This window comes from Numida meleagris, chromosome 8 (genome assembly GCF_002078875.1).
Source record: "Numida meleagris isolate 19003 breed g44 Domestic line chromosome 8, NumMel1.0, whole genome shotgun sequence".
NCBI lineage: Eukaryota > Metazoa > Chordata > Aves > Galliformes > Numididae > Numida > Numida meleagris.
This window is the reverse complement of record NC_034416.1, coordinates 7,842,131-7,859,387: the sequence shown is the minus strand read 5'-3', so window position 1 is coordinate 7,859,387 and position 17,257 is coordinate 7,842,131. Positions and strand designations below refer to the sequence as shown.

The window sequence follows — 17,257 nt, the reverse complement described above, 5'->3', positions numbered from 1 at the left end:
TGCTGGTGCAGACTCTTGCCTTCAGAAGCTGTTCATATAGACATACAGCCATTTTGCCCAGCAGAAAGCATTAAAAAAGTGGTGAAAACATGAAGTAATGCATTGGCTTACTGTTCTGGAGCTGGGCTGGTCACATGATGCACTGGAAGACTTAGTCCCAAGTCACTACCTTCTTTGGCACCTAGAAATAATTTTAATCTGTCAGTCAAGAGGAAGTCAGAAATGAAAAACTGGGCTATCCTTAGGCAAGAATATTAACTTTACTGTTAGTATTCAATTTAAAAAACAAATTAAGCAAAATAAATAATGTACCTCAAATACAGCCTTTGCAAATGCTAACTTAAGATATGTGACCCGTCAAACACTGTCTTCTCCCTCTTCTTCCAATTGCTTAGCTGAGGAATGGCTCCAAGACAAGGTAGGAACAAAATAGTTTCTGTTGTGGTATATTATGTATTCAAAGGTAGACCTAAATAAATTTCTAGCTTGATAACTGAAGGCTTTGAATGTGTGTCTGTGTTAACAATATATGGCTACATGCTATTTTTCAGGAAGAATAGAGTATTTTTTCAGAATCTTCCTATTGGGTAAACTATTGTGAGCTGAAAGTGATGCTTCCTAATTTGTTACGTTGGCCTATAGCATCAGAGGAGGATGTTGGTGGGATGGCAGTAGAGGTTGAGCATTCCCACCAATATTCTATTACATTTTGTTCCCTTGTGACAGATGGCAGCAGAGCGGCAGTCTGACAAAATGTTGTCTGACATGGAAGTGTGTATAAAGCAAAGGGGTGGAATTGGATTCCTCCATGTAGAAGAATTTGCACCCACTGTCATTCATTGACATTTGTTGAATATTTATGGAGACCAAACCATGGATGTGAGCACAGTGAGGCAGTGGGTGGTGTGTTTCAACAGTGGTGATGGCAACAGTGGATAACCTCCACTGGTGCAGATTTTTACAAGCGTGGTATGCAGGCCATGGTGTTTTGTAGCTGAGAATTTCGTCTATCGAACAGTGTTAATATGCTCTTTGCATCTGTTGCCATTTCTATTGAAATAAATAGGAGGCATTACTTCTGGAGCAACGTATGTATTTGTGGAGAGAAAGTACAATAGAACTACAGGGGAAATCAGTGTTCTGTATCTTCGCTGTTCAAATCTGTAGTTTAGTCTTAAGCAGCAATCAGTTCTGTATCAAACAGCTTCACATCAGACTAATGAACAAAGTGCAAGACAAGAACAAACATAATGTCTATGGGGAAAATTCCATGCTAATATTATGTTTACTTAGTCTACACACCTACCTCATTTTTATCTCTGCCTGCTCATTGTTTCTAGTACTTTTAAAATTAATTGCATTAAAAAAGGCCCACTTGATTTTTTTCTGCAGAAATTATTTGTCTTTTCTATGCAACGGAGATAGAAAACTATTATAAAAACATAGCATTAGTCTGTTTTTTTAAACACAAGATTAATATCTTGTCAGCTGTCTGTCATAATATTTAAGTACATTCCACTTCTTCTTGGCATTAGATGAAAAAAAGCTATACATCAGCCCATGATGTATATCATATGCCATCTGCAAACCACAGCATAACGCATTTGTATTTTCCTTAGACAATAAGTTAGGAAGCTGAGTCAGACTGTGTAGCCTCACAGTCCAGTCTGCTCCTGAAATGGCAGAGAAGTAACAGGAGGGACCTCAGCTCATGAGTTTAGCTTGATTGTGCCCGTGGAGCGTTCCAGACCCCTTCTCAAGTGCTAACTGGCGTAACACGCCTCCTCCCTCCATCCCAGCAAAAAGGATGAAAATTGAAGATGCTTTGAGTCCAAACCTCACCAGAAGTTAGGCACCAATATCTTCTGTTTAGCTTTTTTTCTATTCTTGCCTCCTCCACACAAACAATGATTTTACCTCTGCTTTTTCAACATATTTGGAATTTCTTTTTTTATATTGCTCTTCCAGAGGTAAAATTGGAGTCTGTAGTCTCTTCTGCCCTTCCATACCTAAACAGTTTCCTTAAAGGCCAAAAGGACTGTTAAAGTACTTGGAATCAATTTTTGCAGAACCCACTGGGAAAATCTTCAGATGGACTGGACAGAGGGTGAGTTGCATGTAACCAAGTGCCCTAGTGTCAGCAGAGGCTAATCTCCGTTACATGGTTTCTGTAGAAAACAACATGGTTCTGTTGGTGACCATCCTGTATCAGCTAGCCTGGGGCTCTTTTACAGACTTCGTATTTATACTTTTTTAAGGTAATTGGAATCCATTATTTATTTTGTTTGAACTTTTTTTTTTTTTTAAGTGTACTTAAGCAAGCCATCCAGTATGAATCACTTTACTTTCTTCTGACATTCACCTTTAAGGTACTTCTTCTCTAATCAAATAATCAGTAAGGACACAAATCTTTACATCAGAATAACCTCATTCATTGAAAACTAAACAAATTAAAACAGAAATGTAATTGGAATATGGGGTAATGCTTATGTAAGGTAAATTATAAACTGTTACTTTTTCTACACATATGCAAAAGACTAAATGTTTAGAAAAACAGAAAAAAAACACATTTAGTATAGAATTTCTTCTTAGCGCTTAAACCATGCATTTATAACAAGGGATAATTAATTGCTTCAAGAAGCAAAAAGTTGAAAGTAATGAAGATGTGACATCCTTTTTACTATTTTTTTTTAAGTTTTGTCTGCTGAAGAGTGATTTTTATTGAGAAACAACCATCCGATATTTCCAATGCAGTAAAACATGATATTAAAAACTTCTTTGTAATTGGAAAACATTGATCTCTACAGACAGGTGGTCTTGGAAGATATGAATTTATCTTATGATTCCATATTTGGAAGCAAGGTAGAAACAGGTGGTTTCCATAATGAACTACCTTATTATCTATTATTCATTTATTCTATGCCAAAATGCTTACATCTATCATTTGCTTGGTTTGTGGTATCCTTGCACATTATAAATTTCTGCTAACAACACAATTTTCTCCTATTTCATGTAGAAGGAAAGCTGTGTGCTGCTTTTTGTATGTAAAACAGATCTTCATAATACAAATAAGAAACTAGATCTGATAATTTTCGGACTATATTTAAATTTATTTCTCAAGGCTTTAAGAAGTATCAGATAGTCTTGCATGTTGTCAATATACTGTGACAAATCAAAATTCCTTTCCATTCAGTTCCAGTCACTAAAGCACTTTAGACACTTAGAAGCCAGAGAACTCATTATCACAGTATTTAATAGCCACATTAATGCTCTATGATGATTGGCCTGGGCCAGCCTTTCCAGTGCCATTTGAGGGATATTCCCAGAAGATAGATTTCATAAATGGCTCAGTTGGGATGAAATAGGAAAATACTGTTCCCATGGACCCATGGGCAAGTTTGAAAATGGAAACTAAGGGATCAGAGAGGGATGTACATACAACTTCCTAAGGCCAGCATTGTCAATAACCATGACTTGGTTCTGTATTGGAAATGTGCTGGTTCTACCCATTGGCACTGAGAATTCAGTATGTGGTAAAAGCCTATTTATTGCTGTTGACAGAAACTTTCTATGACCTAGTTTTTTGTTGTCGATTGGAATTTCTTTTATATTTTAGCTTAGTTCCAAGTTGATTGCATAACATTTATAATTTTGTCACAGCAATAATACAGGCATTTTAGTTTTTAATAATTTTGTCACAGCAATAATACAGGCATTTTAGTTTTTAATATCCCTCTTACTAGAGGTGGCATATATACATTTTTTCATATCTCCCATATTTAATTTATTTTTTACATGCCTGGTAGCTATTATGGTTAGAATTAAAACAATTAGAAGTTAAGAAGAGAGTGAGGATAGAAAGCGGTTTAATTAAAATAAAGGAAAGAAAAGAGTATCTTAAGATGATTATAGATTCTAGTAGGTTTACAAATTATGATATAACTGGTAATTACAACAACTGTAAGCTCTTGGTTAGAGTTAAAATCTATTGAACAAAGCCCTGTGGCTCTACACTAGAATACAATGCAACTTCCAGTTACCCCAGGGAAAAACAGGAAGACTAAAGGCACAAAATTTACATGTTTTGCTTTGTTTTTAGAAACACTTGTTCTGCCCAAGAATGATATACCTCTGGAACACAAAAATTACCACAAAACTCAAAGCAGAAGTAGCAGATTGAAAAAGATAAAAAAAAACTATCTAGTGTTTCATTTCACTGCTTAAAGGACTTCCCCAAAAGCACAAGAAACTGAAAAAAATACAACATTAATAAGAATCAAACAGTTAATGGGATCCCATCTCATGAAAAATATTCTAGATTATGCATATTGTTCTAGATTCCTATTAGTGAAAGCGCATTATTTATCAGGGCTTGGACTTGCCCATTTTCAGGGACTTTGCTCAAGCACCACAAGAACACCAAATCTGCATCATATACTATTTTCATACTATGCGTTGTCTCTGTTTGAACGAGTTTTATTTTAGATAAATTAACAAGGGATTCTGAAGTCAACGTGGCAAATAAATGTTCTTTTCTCACCAATATTGCATGGTAGGAAATTGTTGCCAGATGGCTTTTTACTGTAGTATCAGTTTTTAAAACTTTAATGATATTACCCTTACAAGCATCCTGTAAAACAGTAAAGCGTTATCTATTCCATTTGGGTAACTGAGACACTAAAAACAAAATGACTTAGAGAAAACCTGGTAAAAAAAAGGCTTAAGCTGAAATTTCTTCAGCCCCAGTCTAGTGGCTTACTCACCACGCTTTTCCTAAGAAATGTGATAAAATAAAATAAAATAATAATAATAAAAAATCAATAAAGACTTAAGTTTGCCAGATAAAATACAATAGCCTGAAAGTCCGTTGACAGGAATTCAGGGCACAAGGCCAAGATTTTTAAACTACTTTGAGTGGATCACTTAATAGCATGAAAACAACATAATAAGGAGAAAATTAGACATCTGCTTCGGATATGGCAGTGAGGTATGTCCTCAAGGACTTCACTTTTATCTCTCCCAGTATTAAGTGCACATGATGAATTCCTGACCCCATTAACATGAATGGTGAAACTCCCTTCAAAGGAACTACAGGTTCACTCATACTCAGGCTGGGGTGGTGTACTTAACAGAAAATTCAGAACACTTGGCAGCAAATTCACACATCACAGATGTGAGATGGTCTCTGCTTCTAGTTACAAATGCTACAAAGTGAGTCCAAGTTTGACCACTGAAGATTTGGGCTCCACAAAAGCCCCTAATGCAATATTCAAAACAGCAGGGAGTGGCACACTTTTAAGGAAACAGCAAATAAACTGAATGTGCAGTTGTAGAGACATTCATTCACCTTTGCAAAATGAAGGCAATCTTTCCCAATAGGTTTATTAAAAATATATATTTGCACATTAAAAATACATATATTTATACAAGACTGCTACAGTTTTTGTTCAGAAGTTTACTTTGCATTTCAAACCACTCTAGTGTTATGAAATAGCTTAGATTGAAAGTGATGAAGAGAAAACACAACTGTTTTATTTCAACTAAATATTTCAAGTCATTCCCAAATACTTTTTTCTGGTTTGTGTTTCACTGCTAATCTTCTTCAGCTCATGAAGCCAAAAAGATCAGTTTTGTGACTTGCTTTTTACATAAAGATCAGACAAGAAATGGTGTATACAGAGCTTGTGAATACAGAACATCAGCAGGAAATGATATGATGAGTAGCTTCTGCCATGTTAGATAGGAAACAAGGTCAGCTAACTTTCAGAAGTGAGGTGAAAAGAATAGGTGCTTTCTCACTGAGGAAAGATGCATCAGACCTACTGCTGCCAAGCAGCTAGTAATATTATTCTTAAATGACATTGGAAGAAAATGTAGTCTAGATAATTTAACTTTTCTTTTTGCGTGCAAGCACCATGGATTAGGAATTGGCTCCCTTATTTACACCTTTAACACTGCTTGCTGACAGGTGAAAAAAATCCTGTAACTACAGTACTATTATTGACAAATGTATTATGCTCCTTTTGAACTCTTATAGTGTACCTTTTTCCTCTTTTGGATAAAAACATCTGGTGTCTTCTAGACCAGTATAATAACCAAATTATGGTTCAGAACTAGTACCTGGAGACTACAAAGGTGTCTATTTCACATATCATTAGTAAACAAAGATTTCATAATCACTGGTTTTCTGCAACTGGAAAGTTTTTTGTGTATATGTTTCTGTTGTTTCCTTTTTTTTTTTTTTTTTAATGTAACTCTCAGATTGTAATTAGTCGAAATTTAATTAATCTTTATTTATAGCTGGCCATAACTGTTTCCACTTTAGCCTAGTAACTATGGATCAATTTGCAAGAATAACGAATTTTTTTTCTTTAAATGTATATTGATACATATATATGTACCTTTATTACATAGAAACATAATGTTAAGGAGAGAACAAGCCAATTGGAGTCATTTTCATTAGAAAGAAGATGACAATTACCCACTAACTGAATCCCCCACAGTATAAAAAGAGTATTAGTAATAGCTTAATGCGCGAGCTGTGTAATGATTAAAGATAAAATCTGAAAGAGTATAAGAATTTGCTATCCTATAATCCTCTCTAGTAATTCCTATATCCATGTAATATTACAAATTACTTGCAGAGAACGAGCCAGGATTGATTGCTCATCACGTCTTCAGATAGAAGAATAAGCTGTCAGCAAAAGTAGTTAGTAGGTGGCCAATTCTGAACAGATAAAATTCACATGAAGTATAGTTTGGCTGTGGACTGCCTTGTCACAAAATGTGATGGACACAAAACATTAACCTCTCTGTTCTCTAGCTCAAAGCCTGTAAATGGGAGGTAGATCCACTGGGGGCTACTGTATAAACCAGAGTTACCTCTGGCTCAGGAATTCTCTGTACCACAAACTTTTACGTGTCTCTTGACATCCTCTTTTGGCCACTGTCAGAATCTAGTACAATCACTTTTTTGCTTTCCTTAGGCTCAAGCAACACATTTATATTGAGGAATCAATCATGTATATGTACTCACTTATGACAACCCCATAAAATGGTCTCTCAAATTATTTCCAACCTTTGCTTCGGGACTACAATGATAGCCAGAAAAGGTCAAAAACAATCTTTATAGGATCAAAAAAAGTTACTTAGAATAGAACATTTCAGCTGGAAGAGATCTACCAAGATCATCACGTCCAACTCTTCAGGGCTAACTCGAAGCTAAAGCATATTATTGAAGGCATCATTCATATGCCCGTTCAACACCGAAGGCAGGGGGCATCAGCGATTCTCTAGGGAGCCAGTGCCTGATCATCTTCACAGGGAATCAATTTTTCCTAATGTCCAATCTGAACTTCACCTGGTACAGCTTTGTGCTGATCCTGCATGTCCTATCCTCAGTTCTCCGGGAGCAGAGACCGGCACCTCCCTCCCCACTTCTCCTCCTAAGGAAGTTGCAGAGAGCAGTGTGGTCACTTCCTTTACTCCAGACTAGACAAACCAAGAGTCCTCAGCCTCTTGTCATGAAACATGCATTCCAGCCCTTTTACCAGCTTTATTGCTTTCCTCTGGCCTCTAACAAAGACATTAACATCCTTTTTATATTGTGGAGACCAGAACTGAGCAGTTATGTTAAAGACCACCATGCAAGAATAGTGTATATGTAATAACAAGTATAGCACATACATTTCTAAAACAAATTCATCAAAGAAAAATATACAGTAAGAGTGAGACAATAGTGGTAGTTACTGAAAGCAAGCATATGTCATAATTCCTCAGTCAGATATATCATTTAACATACTACAGACTTAGCCAAAACACAACTGCATTTCAAAAGGTGCCCTAACCCCAAATAATGCTGTGTGTGTTAACCTGATGCATTGCAGTTAGATGTCTGCGCTTGATTGGTTATTAGAGGTAGTGCTACCAGAGAACAGCATTTAGACTTCTAACACGCTGTTGCTATGGCCTACTTTCAAAAAGCACAATGTATCAGCCAAGGCACATTCTGACCTCCTGTAACAGCCGACTATTTTAAACCAAGACAAACAATGATACACAAACTTTTGGTCTCAACTCCCCCCCAGCAAAAGAACAGGTTCATTTCAATTACTGTGCAGTTTTCCAGCTAGAACAATGGTTTACACACTTCCCCTCTTCACAAACTCCCCTAAGATTTTTTACGTGGTATTCATTTAGCTGGAATGAATTGTATTTATTAACTTGTATTTTCTTAATCACCTTTTGAGGACTTACAGAAGCAGACCACTAGTGCAGAGTTGAAACAATCACAGTATAAACTGTGTTGAATCAGGCTGTAAAGCCCAAGCATTTTTTCAAAACGTGGATTCACTAAAGTTTGTAGAAAGGGAGATATGGGTATGAAGGGATCCAGATATACACAGCATTATCTAAATATTTTTATGTTATCATAAGTGGCAAGGCAATTACAATGCCATTTAAACAACATTAAAATCAGAAGTACTTCAAAGTTAAAAAAGAAAAAAAAAAAGAACAAAGAACCTTAAGATGTTCTCAAATACATATGCGTGTATATACATATAAAATATGTGAGCTACACTACCTGTACTACTATTCCTGCTACTGACATTAGCAGCATATGCTTGTCTTTGCTTTACCTACACCAGGATGATACATGAAGTTAACAACCATTGGAGTAAAAGTGCAGCTATCCTATTTTGTTATGTCTGCTGCTGCTTATTAACAAGCAGAGCCCTGACACCCTCTTACATCACAATTATAACCATAGGACAAACCTGGTTTTCTGCCTTATTTCACATTTACAACTTAAATTTCATAGCCCTTGCCACAGTTGAAAAGGTTGACATTCTGCTTGCCTCAAAGTGGCAATGTGTAAGCACACATCCAGTTTTCTATTTTAAAGAAAAACAATATGACATTTAGTCAGATGGTAAGCACAAGCTTAAGAACAATTACTCTGTATGCTACATTTCATTCAGGTGCTCTGTCTAGAAGAAAATAATAGGACAAGTACAACTATCAGCCTGCTGACTTAGAATTCATGTTTTTCAGCTATTAAAAAGGGTAAACATTTGATTTCTCATTCATAATGAAATTTTAAGTTCATCTTACTTAAAATGTTAAAGCAAAGCACTACAAAAACTTGATTCAGAATTAACCTTGAAGACAAAAACAGTACTATTTATAAAACTGCCTTGTCATTTTCTGATCAATGCAATTCTGCATTCTAACTAAATAAACTGAACTTCAGCATCACAGATATGTGATGACTTTCTAAAATAAAAAATAAAAAAGATTTATCACTGACCAGCTATTGTTGACAATTCAGTTTTCTTTATTGATTTTTTCTTTCTGGCAAAAGGGTTCAAATTAGCTTTCTTGTTATTTTAATATATTATTTTCATGCACTGAGACTTGTCTAACCCAGAAAATAGCTTTATAGAAAAATTAATTTATTTTCAAAAGTAAACCATCAAATTAGATACCCTGTTTCAGGTTTTGCATTTCCTTTACACAATACCCCACTTATTTCCCCGAGAGATTTCCAACTTGTTTCATAATAAACCCTGTTAGCCCAGAACATATTTTCAACTGTTTCATGGAACATAAATTACACTTCCCCATTAAGCCTTCCTTTTTACAGGAAAACATTCCTTTTCAAATCTGGCCAGGCCTTCAAATCGTTCACTTACTTATGAATAAGTTTATGTCACCATCCACACAACGTTCACTAAAGAGTATATTAAACAATCCTCATAGCTTTTTTCTACTTTCACTTAGGTGAAAAATCACTATCAAGAAGGTTATTTGACAAAATTTGTCTTTGTATGCTTTTGTTTGTTTACATCAGGTTAAGGTTCTTTTTGACATCTTGAGAGAAAAACAAGGGAAAAAAAAAAAGGGTTTCCTGTCTTAAATATCTACATAAGTTACTGGGCTGGTTTTATCTGGAATAGAATTAATTTTCTTCATAGTAACTCATCTGCTGATGAGTTTGGATATATGATGAAAACTGTATTGATAACACACCACTGTTTTACTTGTTGTTGAGCAGCTCTTACACCAAGTCACGTGCTTTTCTGGCAGATGTTCAGATGTAGTGTACTCATATGACATCAACAAACAGAAATTATCATCTCAGTCCAGTCTGAAAATACTGATAAACTTGCAAGATGCAATGAAATCTCCAAGCTATTTCAGTGATTAAATAAAAGCAAAACAAAACCTTAGAATTGTAAAAAAACTGTATAATACTAACTTAGTAATTCCAATATATTATTTTCCTGTACATAAAAAATTAAAACCATTAAGGTCAGGTTTTGTTTTTCTAATACATCTGGACACTGCTTTCTAATACTGTAGTAAACCATAGCTTCAGTGACTGGAAGGAGAGTTGAAAAGTTAGAAAAACACTTTTTTCTTTGCAGTCCATAAAAATTTCAGATTACAATTTAAACACAATTTTTTTCATTGATGTTTATTGATTGCACCTAGGTTTAAGATCGTGATTTAATGTCTTTCCTACAGTGCTGTAAATGTACATTTATCACAGTTACTTTATTGGCCATCTCAGTTAAGTTTAACAGCTTATTTTATGAGGATCTGGATGAAAGTAAAAACATTAGGTATTAGAATGCATTAGAATGCATGCCGTACAATGTAGTTATACAAACCGTTATTTTAATATATCCTGAACACTATATGCCATAATTTACAGTAGCATTTCTGAAACAATCCTGGTAGGCATTCCTGAATGAAACTCAGAAACTGAGTTTGAAATGTAGGTTCCTCTCAAATCATTTGGGATGGAAATGAGGTAGAGAGGAAAGGTGTACCGGCTGCAAATTTTACATAATCATCTATGGTCATCTAAAAACTCTTTAAAGAATGAATTTGTTTTACCACTATTTTTTGTGTTTCTAGACCAAAAGTATTTTTTAATGTGCTCAAACTTCTCTAGAGGATACACTTGAGTGAATTAAAAGCTATATATGTAATAAGGCATACTGTACTGTACTTAGAACAGAAGGATTGTTCTACTTTAATTATATTTGTGAGGTGAAGTAGCTCTAAACAATACCTGTGTTGCTTAAGTAAGGTATGAAAAATGTAGATAATTGAGAATCTGATAAATATATCCATTCAAAATTAATACCTAGCCCAGATCAAAAAGTTAAAAACTAGAATAGGTCATTTTCATCATGTTCTTTCAACTTTGTTTCCATGGTAAAACTGATTGAACAATTCATATACATGAAATCAAGTTTATTTTTCTTGGATTTGTTATTTTCCTAATTACCCTTTAAATAATTTTCAGAAAAAAAAAAAAACGAAGAAAGAAGAGGAAATCTTAAAAATGAAAAACTTGCTAAATATGTTTTCTTAAAAAAGCAATTTCTGTGGTTTTAAAATAAAAGGTGTAAACTTCCACGTGTTCCACAGTTTTTTATGAGGCACGTTAACCTCAAAGAGACAAGAAATAGAATAAAAAGCCCAATTCTAATAAATTTACCAACACTTTTGACTCAAGCAAAATAACGAGCAATCCTCTTATCTCCCAAAATAGACACAAGATAATGAATCTGGTATAAATACTCAATCTTTTGCATGTTTTCTCACTCTGTTGTTAATATAAACTACAAGTTACATAATCAGCTGATTTTCTGATTTGAATGTGCAACTGATATTCTGAATTTAATGGCCAATTCTAGTCAACGATACACAGATTAACACACTAAAATTAAAGAGATTTGAAGTAATTAGTACCAATTAATGTAAAGGATAAGTTAATTTACAAAGCATGTTATTCAATACACAAGTCAATATGTGCCAAACAGAATTGTGCTAATTCAATAGACTGTATTTTAAAAGTCTTATTCACTGTGCTTTGCTAATCTGACTCCCTTGAAACATTACACTTTTTTTAAATCTAGGCAGATGCCGCGATGGTTCAATTATATATGTAATTTCATCTTTTCTGAATTAAGAAATTAGAAGCTTTATATAGAAGACAAAAGATTTCAAAGAGAAATGCTTTCTGAACATTTCTTGTAAAGTTTAAAACCTTTTAAATTTATTTTGTACAAACCTGTAAAGTTTTACAACAGACTTGTGTACAAAAGTAAATATTTTTGCTCCAGGAAGAATTTTTCAGCAGGAATTCCTATGGAGCTTTAATTTGATTCAGAACACACTCAAACGTAGTTGTGGCAAGTATTCACATAGCATTATTTGTTCTTATTGCATTACATGATACCAGATATACTTATTTTCCCATCATCTTATTAATAGAAGTCAAACATTTATCAGGTTACGTACATTGAATGTGGTTTCTTAAATAGCTAAATACGAAGGTAGTTTATTTGTAAACCAATAATTGTACTAGTGATTAAAACCCGAGAATAATTTTCCAAAATTGAAGGCTTGTAATATAAACAGAGTAAGATTGGTGCCAACATGTACAGGAAATAATAGTAGCGGGTAATGTAATTTAAGATTCACATAGGGTGTAAGTGTTCTTGATTGTCAACACTTGCTTGGATGTGAAAGATGCCAAAAGTCAAAAGAGAACTTACTGAAATTGAACAAACATGACATATACAAATTAACTGCATTTAAGACTAGAAAGATTTGTTCTGATAGAGTGCCCTTTTAAAACTGTCAATAGAGAATTAAGATTGCACTTTTGTAGGTGTATCAAAAAAAAAAAAAAAAAAAGCTTTTTTTTCCCCAACAAGTTATTAGTCATTGTGTTTCAGGTTTTAAGACACCAGCAATTTAAGGGGAGGTTACATATATATATTTTGTATATATGAGAAATATAACCAAACTTTAAAATAGCGAGTATTCCTACACTGGGAATAATTGCAGGACAGATCTTGCACAAAAGCATTCCTTGTCCTGAATTAAGTTTTCAGTTCATTTCACTGTCTTCAGAAATGCACTTAAACATATTCACGCTAATAACATCACATTATATTGCATGATATCAGAGGTTATTACATGTCTAAGAATTTAAATAAAATACTATAATCCACTTGTTTATTTTTAAACAGATGGGTTTCAATTTCTGGAGAATCCTGTCTCAGTATTTTTCATCTACGCCTAAAGTATTTGCTATATGCTGTAAAAAAGATGAGCTAGTCCACATAATGATATGAAATACTGTGAAAGAACAGATGGATGATACAAAGTGGAAAAAAAGCAATTATTTATCTCCTGGAATGTTTCTCTTAAGGAAGAGGAAGCGAAGCTAGTGTTCATTATTTGAAATTACCTAATTAAGTCTTCTCCTTTCCTATCATTTACACAGTTGATTCTGATTTTACTAGTGAATGGCCATACCTTAACGTAATCTAAGCACTAATCCTTCTGCTCTTCCACTTTCTTGTCTTGATACCACTGAAAATTTGATTCCATACTGAAAGGCTTTTAGGCTTAAAAGTGGAAACATCCTTAAAAGTAAAGAAAACTTGTAAAAATTTTTGGAAATGAACCATTGTGTTTTATAAAGCAACTTCAAAGAATAATTTGAGAGAAAAGGGAAACAGAACACAGCTAATTTTAAAAATCTGCATGAGCCAGACTCAAGGTAAGAAGATGATTGAAGACTGTTCAAAGTACCATGGGAGACTGGCTGCTTGAGAGTCAATATAAATTACTTTGTTTCCCTAACATGGAATTTTTTTGTTAAAATCTGAAAGCTAATCTTTTTATGGTGCAGTACTCCATTGTGTCGCCCTGAGCAATTGCCGGGTTTGCTGCAATAGTTCAAGAGCCCTTGTAATTATAAACCTGCATGTTATCATTAACACACCACACATTTGGAATAAGTTTACTCAGTAAAAACCAAAAGCAAGCTCATTGTTACTGGAGGGGAAAAGGATACCCCCAGAAGACATTCTTGAAGGTAAGGTGTTTTAATCCAGAACTGCTGTCTTTCTCCAAATGACTATGAGAAGGTATAAAGAATACAAATTCAATAATTACAACCTGCCCTGCTCAACATACACAATCACTTGTCTGCAGCCTCAGCTCAAAAAGCAAAAGCCTGACAGTGGCAAGACTATAAAAGAAAGTCTACTTGGTGCTACTAGACTTCTGGTATTTAAAAAAAATGCCTTAATATTTATATAAGAGCAATAACAAGAATGAACACTCCTTCAGGTGTAAGCATCTGTCATAGGCAGAAACTTGTGATAGACATATGCTTAAGTAAGTCACAAAGTTCTGACAATACGTTACAAATATATTGGTATTATAGATTATAAAATGTTTTATTTGTTTGCTCTGCACTTACTACGCGAGTGCCGTGTGCTTTGTTAGAAAGGAGGTGTCTAGGCTGCATAGAAGGAAGTTGTCAGACTTCCACTAGCAGGTACACTAAGTCTGAAGTGTTTTGCCTTGCAAGCAAGCATCAAGGTATGTCCAACAAGCTGAAGCTTCTGGAATAAAGAGCACTCTCACAGGAAGAGAGAGAGTGCATGTGATTATATACAGAATCCACAGAGCCTGTGTGTATATATGTCTTAGAGTTTGAGAGAACAGGCTGTAACCTAGGAAGAGATTCTAAACTTCTAAGTAAAAACAAGGCAATGACAAAATCATAAAAATAAAACATCAGTTAAACCTCAAACTTTACCCATATGTCATACAAATCTACACAGAAATGCACGTTGGTGATTTTCTCTTCATAGCCCATATTTAGTTATATACAAAATATGGGCCAGTATCGCCTTCAGATATTTAATTTTTTAGTGACTTGGATTAAATATAGGAGCCTGAATATAGCACTAAATTAAATTAAATTAAAATTACTTTTATAATTACCATTACTACATTTCGTATTGCTTTGTACTAATTAATCACTTCAACTGAAAAATGATTTTATCTTTCTTTTAAATAATCTTCTTTGCAACTTTCAGGACTCACAAAAGGTTATATTCATGAGCGTTTCTTAAAAAAAATAAAAAAATAAAGAAGTCCAAGGAAATAAACAAACAATTTTAAGATACAATACAGTTTTAGATCAAAACTGTTCTTGAACATTCATACTCACAACAATAGTGTCTGACAAATTCTGTGGTTAAAAGCTGAAATCAGTTTCCTGGAGTTACAAATCTCTGTGTAAAATCTCATAACTCCTTGCTTTAAGAAGAAAAAAAAAAAAAAACAACTGCCCACTGACTTCAAAAATGAGAATCTATTTACTCCTACAAGTTAGAGCCTGAAGCAAAAAGCAGCATTAAAAAGCACACCAGTTAAACACCATCTCTTAAAACTTTGCTCTTGGAGCCACCTCACTATTCATGAGGTTTTTTCTTCCTTTTAACATTTAAAAAAGCTAACTGATCCCATTTTCCCGAGTTTCCACTATTTTAAGGGCACATTAAAGCTTACTCAAAAATTCAGTTTTTGCCTCTTAGCCATTTATGCATTTAATCTGGTACCTTCATGCATACAAAAATAGTTTTGTCTCTTACAAGAGAAATTCCCTTACTAATATTTCCCAGTTAAGAATCCAATTTACACGGTAACCTTAAGAGAAATTAAAACCTTCCCTTTTGTTCATTCTTTTTCTCCAAACCCCACAAGCTATGAAGGGGCCCACGCTCCACTCTAGAGAAAGTACAGGATTTTCTACGTAAATCAAGGAACGTTTCTGAAATGGCTATATTCTTTTCTTTATAAATGTTCTAGGCAATGTTCATGGTTTTCTGACACATAATTCTTAATCTGATCAATTTAAAGATCTTTATTTTCATAACTCTGTTGCAGAGATGGCTAGTAGGAGAAATTGCAGCAAAGACAAAATATGGAAGTACATACTGATTTTCAATGTTGTTTTTCCCTTTGCAGACAACACAAAACTGGAAATGGGTGGTTGATAGCTCAGATGCGAGGCCACTCAGAACGACCTAAACAGGCTGGAAAAAGCAGCGAATGAGAATCTCATGAAGCTCAACACATAGAAGTGCAACATGGGAAGGAATAAGCCCATGCATCAACAACAGTTGGGGACAATTAGCTGCAAAGTGGTTTTGAACAGAAGGACCTGGTGTTCCTTGTGCCCACACCAAGCTGACCATGAGCCAGCAATGTGTCACTGCGGTCAAGGCAGCCAACAGCAGGAGGCTGGTGGCACAGTGTTGCTAGCATATCAAGAGAGGTGACTCTTCCCCACTCCTCAGCACTGGGGAGACAATGGTAGTGCTACATCCAGCACAGGGCTTCCTGCCCAGCAGAAAGGGACATGACAGACTGAAGTGACTTCAGCAAATGGACTAGATGGCATGAGTACACCAAAAGGATTTGACTGCTGTAGGATCACTCACAATTTATCTGGCAAGGGTTTGTAGAACAGAGAAAGCCAGTGTTCAACACCTGAGATTCCAGGATGTGTTTAATTTTCTATTTTTAATCAATCAAGTGAATGTAAAAGACACCTTTGATGCTTTTTGAGTACATGGAAGAGCAGTGAAAAGCTTCAACTGCAATAGAGGTATCATATTTTGTAAAAAGTCATGGAAAATCAAAATTTATTGGCAGAAATCACAGTAATATTTCTAATGTTTGTAGAATCAATAGCAGTACAGTTAAATTGATAATTGTCTCATGATTTTATAGTAAATTATAAATTCCACATTCACTTGATTAGATTTGCTTATTTTCCTCTGCAGAAGTCTGATAAATGAGTACAACTGCCTGTCACAGCTGAGCGGTAATTTTTTCCGTATAACACATTTTCATTATATGTGATTAAATAGAACAAATAAAATAAGGATTTTTGGGGTGGGGAGGACAATAATGGGGCTTTATTTTTTCCTGAGCTGAACGGCACTTCGGATTTAACTGTGAACAGTGCTCACACTACTGAAAAGTTTCCTAAGTAAGAAGAGTTATATCAAACTATCAACAAATTTTGCAAGAATTAAAATAGGACTGCAGAAGACTAAATAAGCACATAGAAGAAAAGGTCAAACAATACATTGTGAATATTCTGAACTTAATTTAAAGATCATAAAAGGGTGAAAAGAGATACAGGTCTAGAAAGGAATGCAAAAGATTATTTGTCCATATGTTCATTATTATATTTCATCAGTTCTTAAAGACACATTGGCAGTAAAATCACAACTTTTCAAAGTAACGTATTCTGATCTTCTCTGAGGTATAAGGACTTTCCTAATCACTATTCTAAATGTCATTTAATGTAAATTAATCCTACCCTTGAAGGTCATGAAGAGTACTTGATTCT

General features: G+C 34.5%; 1 long non-coding RNA gene across 2 annotated transcripts in view; it reads right to left on the bottom strand.

The window, feature by feature from the left end:
* The window catches only part of LOC110403048, a 184,687-nt gene that overhangs the window by 46,219 nt on the left and 121,211 nt on the right, over positions 1–17,257 (bottom strand). For both annotated transcript variants that reach the window (XR_002441464.1, XR_002441465.1), the window contains exon 4: positions 112–181. This is a non-coding gene — a long non-coding RNA (uncharacterized LOC110403048). The remainder of the gene's footprint in view (positions 1–111; positions 182–17,257) is intronic.